This window comes from Gossypium hirsutum, chromosome D09, assembly GCF_007990345.1.
Source record: "Gossypium hirsutum isolate 1008001.06 chromosome D09, Gossypium_hirsutum_v2.1, whole genome shotgun sequence".
In the NCBI taxonomy this organism is placed as follows: Eukaryota; Viridiplantae; Streptophyta; class Magnoliopsida; order Malvales; family Malvaceae; genus Gossypium; species Gossypium hirsutum.
In genome coordinates, this window is record NC_053445.1 from 22621345 (window position 1) to 22633251 (window position 11907).

The 11907-nt window shown below is 32.5% G+C and overlaps 1 long non-coding RNA gene across 17 annotated transcripts; it reads right to left on the minus strand.

Moving 5' to 3' along the window:
- Positions 1 to 4628: 4628 nt before the first annotated feature.
- On the minus strand, positions 4629 to 8495 carry LOC107892084 (uncharacterized). 17 transcript variants are annotated; one of them, XR_001682449.2, is made up of 8 exons: positions 8245 to 8495; positions 7838 to 8109; positions 7511 to 7741; positions 7361 to 7426; positions 6662 to 6756; positions 5329 to 5436; positions 5063 to 5153; positions 4629 to 4984 (listed from the first exon to the last, which is right to left on the minus strand). It is a non-coding gene; the product is annotated as an uncharacterized lncRNA (long non-coding RNA). The 17 variants fall into 17 exon arrangements; XR_005918561.1 differs by having other exon boundaries at positions 6707 to 6756; positions 7511 to 8109; XR_005918555.1 differs by having other exon boundaries at positions 5329 to 6756; positions 7511 to 7614; positions 8245 to 8461.
- Positions 8496 to 11907: the final 3412 nt, after the last annotated feature.

Here is an 11907-nt window from a genome sequence, read left to right on the forward strand (position 1 = left end):
AAATAATTTGCCACTATTTTTTGATAGAATAATAGTGCTTAATAACTTTTTGTAAATAGGTTATCTCATAGTTTCTATTTATAGAGAACTATACAAGAGTTCTTCTTGAACGATGGTTAATTAAATCATAATATTAGAATAGAAAATATTGTATGAATAGAATATAAGGGGCAACGACATGCCCTTCACGACATACCCTTCTGCATAAGGAGGTTCTGCAAACTAAGTGGGCAAGTCAGTGAAAGTGGCGAATTCCGTTTGTACCTAAGGAATGGAAAGGATGGGGGATGGAGTAACTTCTCACTCAAGAACAACCGGTTCTTGGCCTTGTCTGTGGCAGACCAACCTTCCACCACTATTGCCTTTAGTGCTCTGTGATCCTTCCTCCATCCTTAGCCTATTGTGGCCACTATTGTTAGCTCGTGTCCATGAGGCAATAACTTCTTCGTTCTCTCACACACTGTCCATTAAAGCTTCCGCATATATGTAGATGTGCTGAGAAGATCGAGATGAACTTGAAGAACCAAAAGATTCTGCAGCACTAAGAGCAATATTAGCACCACGGGGAACTAAGGCCCTACCAGATGACTCACATTGATTAACTGTTGGCATGAAGGACCATCGTTGAGGACGCATTTTGCAAACTGAGTAGAAGTAGTTAATGGGATTTTCCCTCCTCCCTACTAATATCAAGGCCAAGTCATTATTGAACCCATATGGCCATTCCTCATCAGCAGATTTTACCCTTCTAGGATCTACACCCAACATCAGATCAGCTACCCTACTACTGACAGGGCTTTTCCCACCTAAACCAAAGTGGAAAATATTCCTAATTGTTAAAAAATCTTCAAGTATCAATGAGAGGCCCTTCTTTAATTGATTCCACTACTCAACAACGATTTTAGTATCAATTGACTGTTCTTAAAGGTAGGTGGATTCCCGCAGAATGGACCACTGAGTGTGAAAGCCAAAATCTCCATCCAATTTCTAAGAATGGGCACGTGGCCCATTCAAGTACAAAAGTGAACCATCCCAGCCGAGGTCCCTTGAGTGATTACCTTCAACTGGTATATGTGTTGGAAAATGCAAAGGAGGGGTGGCTCATATCACAAACTACAATATTTAAAATATGCCACTAGTGTCCACCATGATAAACCGATGAGCTATCCCAGTACAACCCCATACTCTTTTATAGTGGTGATAAGGAATAAGGAGCTATCCACTACAATCTTTTAATGAATGCGAAAGTGGATCATAAAGTTTGTTCAAGTCGCGGATTTGACTTAGGACTCTAGGCGTTCAAAAAGAAACTTGGATTTTGAAACAACCTGAAACATAAACAAATCCAAGCCAAATAAAAAATTGAAGAAAAATAATTGAAATAAATAAACTAAGATAAGTAAAATAGAATAATAGAACAATAAAGAAGAAAATAAGGAAGATAGATGGAAAAGATCGAATGTGGCGTGTAGAAGTCCTAAGGAGCCTTGGAAACAAGAAGAATCCACAACCCTTTCAAGTGACTCTAATTTTCCCTCCAAGAAAGAAAACTTGGCAAGAAAAAGTTTGAAGATGATTTCCACAATCTTAAAAGATTGTTAAAACTCTTCTAAAAGAAACTCAAGAAAAATTCTTGAAAAGAAAACTCAAAGAGAATTTATTGACTCAAAAGAGAAGTTGAATAATAATGAATTGAATGATTTGTGTACAATGCAAAGGCCTATATATAGGCTAGCTAAATAAATCTAAATAAAACTCTTAAGTATACCAGAACTCTAATTAATCTAAACAAGTAGTAGTTTTAAACTAAACTTTCTTGTTGACATAAAACTTCTAAATAACTTAAACTACTTAATAATTATTAAAAATTTGGAGTAATAAAATAATAAAATAATAAGAGCTGATAAATACAATATTGGGCTCATATATAATTAAAATTAAGCCCAAAACTCAAACCCAATATGATTTAAACTCGAGTTAAAAGCCCAAAATTCATAATTCTGGTCATAATCCTGTCTAGAAATTTTACTCGTGCAATCTTCACTAAAACAATCATAACCTGAGCTCCCGAATTCAAAATTGAGTTATTTAAAGTGTGTTTCAAAGCAAAGAGATAGATCTTCGAATGACATGAGACATCTCAACTCAGAAATGCTTGGACCCCATCCAAAAATTCGTCACAAGTCTACTAATTACTCAAACTTGAAAATTGGTAGCTTCAGTGAATAGAATTTAATAAATTTCACCCCATCAGTGCATGTATCAAACGATGTAGAAGAATGGGTGAAATAGAAGATGGAAAGCCTCCTCGAGTAGATAAAGAGGGAGTATGAAACAGTCTATAGTATTACTTAAGCGACACTCTCCCTTAACGATCTCAAATTCGTAGACGAAATTAGGAAACTGGATTTCCCTAGCTGCCAAATGCCCTACCATCTCATCCTCAATAGTTAGGAATTGGTAAGAAGGTGATTCTACAATAGTACTAACCTCTCGATTTTGTGGCCTCTCACCACCCTCAGTGACTAACCTACGCCCATAGCCTCTTAGGTTTCTACCACTGCGACTTCTTCCTCTACCACTGTGGCCCTCTCTTACCATTTTGATAGTCACATGTAAAAAAAAAGAGAGATCAAAGAATTACCTCTAAAATAGGTTTCATTTTCAAGCAAATAGGGAAGTTACACTACAGTGACAAGAAAAGAAAGAGCTAAAGAAGAAATTGTGACATAAGAAAAAGAAATTAAAGGTCTGAAAAAACTTGAACAATAAGAAAATTTGGGGAAAATAATTTAAGAAAGTGATGATTCTACTTCTCTATGTTTAGATATATAAATCAATCATCCATGGGAAGTTTCATGTTTAAAAGAATTATAATAAACTATTTAAATCCTCCAATCAATACTTCACAATTGTTAGTATCTTGTAAGGGTTCTTCTTCAACCCTTAGTATTCATAAAATCAGGAACATCTGCAAGTAAAGTTTTTAAGCAAAGTATCTACCAAATTGGATTCTCTTATTATATACTCGCTAAAATGAATTCTACAAGGCAACTATCCATTAAGGCTATATATTTCGACACTCCACAAAGACTACTTAGCACTAGCCACATTACATTTTGTACGGATTGATTTGCCAGGTACAAGGGTACAAAGATTAGTCAAAGAATCTTGTGTGAGATTATTCATTATTATATGTTGCCTTAGTATGATTTATCTCCTTCCTAATTGAAAGTAATAAATTTCAGGGACTAAGTTCTCTTTAAGGGTGGGAGAGTTGTCACACCTAGAAAAGCTAAAGCTTAAGTTGTAATAGTGACTCTAGGGACTAAATTTAAAACTTTACAAATTGAGTGGGTTCTTGTGAAAATAAGAGGAATTGGCGGGCTGATTGTGGAAATGTTAGATCTCATCCTTTTATACGTGCTCGTAATCGTTTGATGATTACAAGTATGATTTGCTGTTTGATTGTTCTAACAAGTAAAAACAAAATAACAAAAGTTAGAGTAAATATAAGTAAAATAAATAGATGAGATGATAGGACTTCAACTCGAAACAAACCCAAAAACAAACCAACGTTATAAAGAATGAGACCTATTTTTTACAAAGTTTGAACAAAATTGGTAGTTAAAGAAGGAGACTCTGTGACCCACTATCTATAAGGGGATAGGAACCAATAGTATAATGATCGTTACACTCATAGATGATAAGAAAGGGGAGTGATAAGATCAGTTAAGGATGAATGCCACAAGACCGGAATTTTGATAAGTTCAAAATAAGATCTCAAATAAACAAAAGAAAATAAACTCACAAGTTGTATATTGATCTGATTTTTTTCAAGCTTACAAGTGATACATATTTATAAGTCTGTAGAAGGTAAAGGAATATCACAAACATTCATAAACATATAATTGAATGAAAAGAAACATCAAATTTGAATAAGGAAATTGTCCAAACTCTGAAACGGCCGATGCAAATGTATTTGGATGATAAAAATGTCTTCATTCTTTGAAACCTCCATACTCATGTATTTGAATGAGAAAACAAATGTCTTCATGCATTGAAACCATCCATACTCATGTATTTTAATGAGAAAAAAAATGTCTCACTACACCAAAACAGGCTTTTAGCGGCGCTTTTTTAGGCCTTTAGGGCGCTTTGAGAAGCGCAAAAAAAAACGCCGCTAAAGAACGAGTCGCTAACTTTAGCGGCACTTTTCCCACAAACGCTGCTAAAGACCAAGACCTTTAGCGGTGCTTATCCCACAAACGCCACTAAAGACTAAGACCTTTAGCAGCGCTTTTCCCACAAACGCCGCTAAAGACCAAGACATTTAGCGGTGCTTATCCCACAAATGCCGTTAAAGACCAAGAACTTTAGCGGCGCATTTCCCACAAACGCCACTAAAGACTAAGACCTTTAGCGGTGCTTTTCCCACAAACACCGCTAAAAACATGAATTAAAAAAATATTTTAATTAAATAATATTTATTTCTATCATAAATATTATATTATGTTTTATTTTTAAAATTTAAACTTTAAAAGGATAAAAAATATTAAATTAAAATTTCTATTAAAATTTTAACTTTAAAGCTAAATATAAAAATTAATGAATTTAAATTAAGAAAATTAAAACAAGTTACATTCTATATTAGAATTACATAAGAAAATTGTTTACATTCTCTATTAGAATTACATAAGAAAATTGTTTACATTCTATATTAGAATTACATAAGTTCTATTTACAAGTTACATTCTATATTAGAAAATTGTTTACAAGTTACATTCTCTCATGACCAACTCTCAAAATCAACTCTTTAAGGGATCTTTTTTCCCTTTACTCGGTGTAACCGAGTTGCAATAGGTGGTTTATCCATACTTTTCTTGCCATCCCACATGTAAACATCACCTATAGTAGTAGCAGTTGCAGCCCAGTACTTACCAGCAGAAATGCTTACGATTGTTTTCTCACAAAGGGAATATAGCTGTACAAGTTCATCCAAATGAAGTAAATAAAAGCTTCACTCCAGGGGAAGTTAAAATCAGCAAGGACCATATAGAACCTGTTGGCATCTAAGATGAGGATCTGAGGAAACCCAATAAAATAATGCTCAATCTTCAGTAATATAGCCATGCTATGTACCATCCCGACAGCTATTGCAACAACAGAACCCAAGTACAGTCAAGGCCTCAAGGGCATAGATGAATGCTACTACAGCAGGCTCAGAATGAGAAATTAATTCAAGAGAGAGCAATATGCGGATTTGCTTTCTCAAGCAATAATGCATTTTCTTAATCAAGTAAATCTTGGTAAAAAAAGATATAATACATTTATTTAATCAAGGAAATCTTGTAATGAACTCAAAGCAATGAGCCTTAGAGAAAAACTTTTGAGCATGGCTTCAAATTTGAACAGCAGATTTAGTGCCTACATGCTCTGCATGAGAATAAGAGTAAAATAAAGTATGTCATCCTAGAAAGGAAAATAAATGAAAGTTCACAATTATAACTAAAATAAAGAAATAAATTTAACAAGATAAAAAAAAGTAAAACAAATTTTGAACAAAGTTACACGTGCGTTTATGTAGAGTTTTCCATATATTTTCTTTTTCTATACTTCTACATTTTGTTAACAAGCAATTTCTTTGACATCCTTTGTGTCAGGAGAACAATAATATCAATTACTATCACTAGATCTATATGATATGCATTTTTATCTTTGTCCCAAATTCCCAACTATAACAAATGGTTGTTGTTTAGTAGTGCCTCTTCCCAATCCCAATAAAGGCCAAATTATTGAGATTTCAATTTTCTACCATTACCTTAGCTCGATTATCCCTAATTTCCTAATGCTATGTTTGGAAATATGAATTTGAGAATTTGGATTTAGATTTCATTTCCTACATTAATTGTATGAATAAATGCATCATTATGCATAAAATAATTAAAATTATGATTATGTATTTAAAGATATAAAAACATGAATATCAAAATAAGAAAGATCCATAGGAATTTCAAATTCATCACTTATACGGGCATCCCACAATCCATAAATTTCAAAAACAGTCATGGATGTTAAACTTACAAGTTTCTTTATCACACAACTTACACCATATTGAAATTCAAATCCATTTTCAGAAACTCAAATTCCTAAGTACAACCTAAGTGAACATTTCACAGCTATTAATAATTTTATGCCTTCTTTGTTATATCATGACAGATAGCTCCAGTCCATATCTCTTTTGTCAACTGTTTAGTCCCAACTTTGTTTAGCATTCAGTACCTTTTACATATAAACTCAACATACAACAATAAAATCCATGTCTCAACATGTAAGCATTTGCAACACAAGTAACACTGAACAAAATTTTACTAACCTTTCTTGAGTGAACTCACAAAAAAAAAATTAAAAAGATTAATAGAAACTGAGAATGGGGGAGAGAGAGGTTATGCAATAAAAAATTTTAAAAAATTGAAAATGAAGGTTATGCAATAAAAACTCACTGTCGCAGGCTGTCTGTGATTAGCATTTAAATTGGAAGGGAAAAATGATATTTCATTTTTCAACTTGGGCAATAATATAGATGAATTAAATTAAATGATTCCTTTCAATATTAGCTTTAAATATGATCAAAACGGGAAATTGGATAAATAATGAGTACCTATTCTCAAGTGGAATATATGGATACCAAGTTGTGAAAGTATACCAAGTCAGGATTGCACTCCTATTGAGCTTGTACTGCACCTAAAGTTTCCCCTTTGTCGAAAAGGGCAAAATCAGAGGTTCGACTATAAAACCATAAAACATTATATGGAAAAAAAATGAAAAAAAAACTCTAGGTTTTGCAGAAGACAAACAGAACAGTAATTTTTACAAATTTTTCTAAATCTATTTAAATATCATTTTAGTGTTTCAAATTCTTAGCTAATTAATCTTCGAAGCTAAAAACAACATGAAAAAAAATGATAAAAGAAGGCAACATTTAGTAATGTTTAGTTCAATGAAGCAAAGCACCCACTGCAACTTCATATGCTTTATCCATTATTATGCCTTAGATGATCGATTTAAGGGAATTACAGTTTTCATACAATGATGAAAACCAGGCCTTCTTCAAGAAGTAGAACAAGGCGAAACATGTCAATCTAAGGGCCTTGGAGCTAAGATTACATTCTATTCAGACACATTCTTCAAAACTATGCAAACAACAGCAGAACCTATTTTTCGAAACTAAATTATCCTTGACACTAGTACTTCCAGCAACTAAAAAAATGCATGTGTTCTTAGTAGTTCAAGCAAATACTGCATGCATTTTGCTATACACAGAAAAAAGACTGGTCTCAAATAGCTAACTGAATCATACCAAGTCCTGTTTGTTGGCGAACACCAAGATGATAGCATTGCTCATAAATGGATCATTGATTATGGCCTGGAAAAAAATTATTAAGAACTAAAAAGAGACTATGTACAACCATATTGGCTAACAAGTTTGTGCTTGTTCTAAATTTACAACCTGAAATTCCTGTTTAGCTTGGCGAATCCTCTCTCGGTCCAAGGAATCAACAACGTAGATCCTGTTCTAAATTTCACACGACCACTTTGTTCGAATAACAGCTCCTCCATGGACAAACGAAACAGAAAACCATCAAAAGATGAAAGCCTCAATCATGTAAATCAACCATATCTAAAACCAAGTTGCCTACCGATAGTGGGAACAGTTGATAAAACTGCTCCAATAATGAAACTGAAATACAAACAATATATCACAAAATATAATTCTTAAAAATCAAAACACTAAAAAAGATTTTTAAAAATGAAGCCAGAATTTAAAAGAGCTGACCTCGGAAATGATTTGGCAAGCCCTAAATCGTGCAGTTTTATTAGCTGTAGTAGCCCCAACCAAAAGGAACTTCAAAAATTCCTCCAAGAACTCGTTACTAGCGGAAGTGTCGTTGGGATCTCGGGCCAAGACCTTGCTAAAACAAAGTGCACAACGCGTTCCAAGGTGGCGGTTCGCTTTAGAATTTGAAAGAGAGGGGTCAGTGTCTTGGTGAAGGCGACAGAGAATTGATGAACGGAAGGGGATTTCGAACGGACGGCTGAGAGCTCCTTCTGCTTAAATTCCAAAACATCAATATTATTGTCTTCATAGTAATTTATGCAAGAAATTCCAGAGTCGTGAAGGATTAAAACAGAAAGGCAAGTAGATGGAAATAAATGATTGAGAAGAAGTTGAGAAAACTTTACCTTAGGTACGTTGAAGGAAAGAAGGAGGCTTCAGAGTCACATTAGAAACAGATAAAGATGGCTTTTGCGAAATGAAACATGTATGTTAGGTGTTGAAATTAAAAAAAAAAGAAAGAAAGAAAGAGGGAAAGATGATGAAGAAGACGGTGGTGGCAGAGAGAAACACTTAAAAGCGTGTTTTGAGGATACCAATTTTAGGGGGAAAAACTTAGGGTTTCAGCAGGAAATTTTGATATAAAGCGCTATCTTGCAAGGTGGAATATTTTTTTGTGGCGTTTTTATAATTTCTAATCTTTTGCGGCGTTTTTTCAAAAAACGCTACAAAAAAGTATTTTATTTTGAATAAAACGATGCTATTTTGTTCTACTAAATTTTTTTATTTTGTCTGCTAAAAATTATTAGTTAAGTAATTTTATAAAACATTTATTATTACTATTTTTTATAAATTGATTTTTTATAAAATAAAAAAATTAAGTACTCTCAAAATAAATATTTTATATTTTAATAAAAAAACAAATGATAAAATGATGTAATTAATTATAAAGTTAGAATTATCCAATGTAAGCAATCAATCTCTCACATATCGAATTTCTATTAAAAATTGAGACGTTAATCATGATTTTAAATTATTCTTTTCCGATCTAATCTCCATTTTATTAGAGATATTTTTTTCTAACTAAAAAATAATTACTATTATTTTGCTTTTATTTATTTATTTATCAATAAATAGTTACCTATCCATATCAATATGTTGCTTTTATTTATTTATTTATCAAAGTTTTTTTTAAATCTAATATTTAAATATATAAATTAAAAAAAACAAATTAATCTAACCCCTAACCCCTAACTCTTAAACCATAAATCATAAAACATAAACCCTAAACCCCTAACCCCTCTTTTACAATTATATAAGAACTTAGTTGATATATAAATTAAAAAATATTAATTAATCTAAACCTTAAACCTTAACCCGACCTCGAATCTCTAAACCCTAAATCACTAACTCTTAACCTCTAACCTCTAACCCCTAACCTTAAACCCCTAACCTCTAAATACTAACCCCCAACCCCAACCCCTAAACATTATTTAATATAAATTAAAACACACTAATTAATCTAAACCCTAAATCCTAACCTGGCACCAAATCCACAAACCCTAAATTAATCACTAACTCTTAATCTTTAACCCCTACCCCCTAAACCACAACCCTTAAACTAGAATCCCTGATCTATAATCCCTAATTCCATAATCTATAAACCTTAAAATTGTAACTCATAAACCGACCTTAAATATCCTAAATTAACCATATACCCTAAACCATATATATTAAACCCTAAACTATAATAACAATTAATTAAATATTTTAAAATTAATACTATCGTATCTTTTACAATTATTTATGAAATTATTTAATATATAAATTAAAAATCAATCAGTCATGTACCCAAAAAATTTTAAAATTATTTTAAATAATATTATTTTTATTTTTCCATTTTTAACAAATATTTTTCTATGTTTTTTATTTAAAATTATTTCTACGTGTCATTATTTCAAATTTATCCATTTTTAACAAATATTCAATTAAAAATATATTAAATTTTAATTAATATAAATAAACAAATTAAATAGTAAATAGACAGATAAAATGTTTTTGCGGTGCTTTTTCAAAAAACGCTGCTAAGGGTCTGAGCATTAGCGGCGCTTTTCAATAAATGCCGCTAAAGGTCTGAGCATTAGCGGCGCTTTTCTAAAAATGCCGCTAAAGGTCTGAGCATTAGCGACGCTTTTCCATAAACGCTGCTAAAGGTCTGAGCATTAGCGACGCTTTTCCAAAAAACACCGCTAAAGGTTTGAGCATTAGTAGCGCTTTCCCAAAAACGCCGCTAAAGCCTTGAAAGGTTACAAAACGATGTCGTTGGGCTTAGGTTTTTTGCGGCACTTTTCTAAAAAACGCCGCTAATTCTCATTTTTGGCGGTGTTTTCCAAAAAGCGCCGCTAATCCTAGATCTTTAGCGGCGATTTTTGAAAAGCGCCGCTAATGCTTGATTTTTAGCGGCGTTTTTTATTCCAACCCCGCTAAAAATGAGGCTAAAAGCCTGTTTTGGTGTAGTGTCTTCATGCATTGAAACCATCCATGCTTATGTATTTAAATGAGAAAAATGTCTATATGCATTGAAACCCTCCATACTTAAGTATTTGAATGAGAAAAACATCTCTATACATTGAAATTGTCCATCCTCTATGCTTGAAAGCGTCCATCCATGCTTAAAACGTCCATCCATGCTTGATGCTTGAAGACTTTTTCATTGTAACCATTTTTATCTGCAAAGCTATAAATAGAAATCAACAAAACTTTAATCCCTTTAGACAATATATTTATTTGCATGAAATTAAAAGATAACACAGAACAAAACACAACCTGTAATTATTTAAATAAAATGTTAGGTAAATAAAAACAAACTAAAATTAAAACATTATGAAAAACTGAACAATTATTCCTTTGACCAATGTGCATAAGTTCATGGGTCAACATTTAACATGTTGCAAGGATTCAGTTTAATACTTCGCCCGAATTGTGACACAAAATATTCAAACTTGGCCCTAATGTCTGTTACCAAACACTTAATAGCCTTTTTAAGCCTCTTAGCCTTTAATCTTGTAATTGATCCCATGGGCACTTGTAAAGCATCTGTTAGATTTGCAGGAGAATTCTTATACTTATAGTCCACTATGTCTGATACTTTAATGTTTGGACCATAGTTCCATCCCGTGCTCATATCATCCCCTCCTTATTTAAAAAGATTTTCCCTCAAATCGCCATATGCATTATAAAGAGATAAATCAGCTACATTAAAATTTGCATTAATGTTTTACTCACCTAGGAGATCAATTTTATAAGAATTCTCATTAAGCATTTCTAAAACTTGAAAAGGTCCATCTCCCCTCTAAAGGAGCTTAGATCTCCGTTGTGTTGGAAATTGTTCCTTTCACATGTATACCCAAGCCCAATCACCAAGTTTGAATACAACTCTCTTTCATCCCTTATTGGCTTTCATCACATACTATTTCGTTCTCCTCTCAATGTTTTCTCATACCTTCTTATGGAGTTGCTGAACAAACTCAGTTTTCTTTTTGCCATCTAAATTGACAATTTCACTAGAAGGTAAATGAATTAAATCCATAGGATTCAAAGGATTAAAACCGTATACAATTTAAAAAGGAAAAAATCAAGTGGCAGAATGCACACTTCTATTGTAAGCAAAATCAACATGAGGTAAACATTCTTCCCAAGATTTTATATTCTATTGAATAATGGAATGGAGTAAAGTAGGCAATGTGCTATTTAATACCTTCATTTTACCGTCGTTTTAGGGATGAAAAGTGTTAAAAAATAGTAATTTAGTACCCAAGTTTTCCCACAATGTTTTCTAGATTCGACACAATGCTCCGTAGTATGCCATGTAGCCTAACAATTTCTTTGAAAAAAAATTAAAATATATTTAGCATCGTTAGTTTTATGACATGGAATAAAATGAGCCATTTTTTTAAAATCTATCCACCATAACAAAGATGGAATCTTTTCCATGACTGGACCTAAGTAATCTCAGAATAAATTCCATGGAAATATCAATCCAGGGTTCAGTCAGAATGAGTAAAGGATTA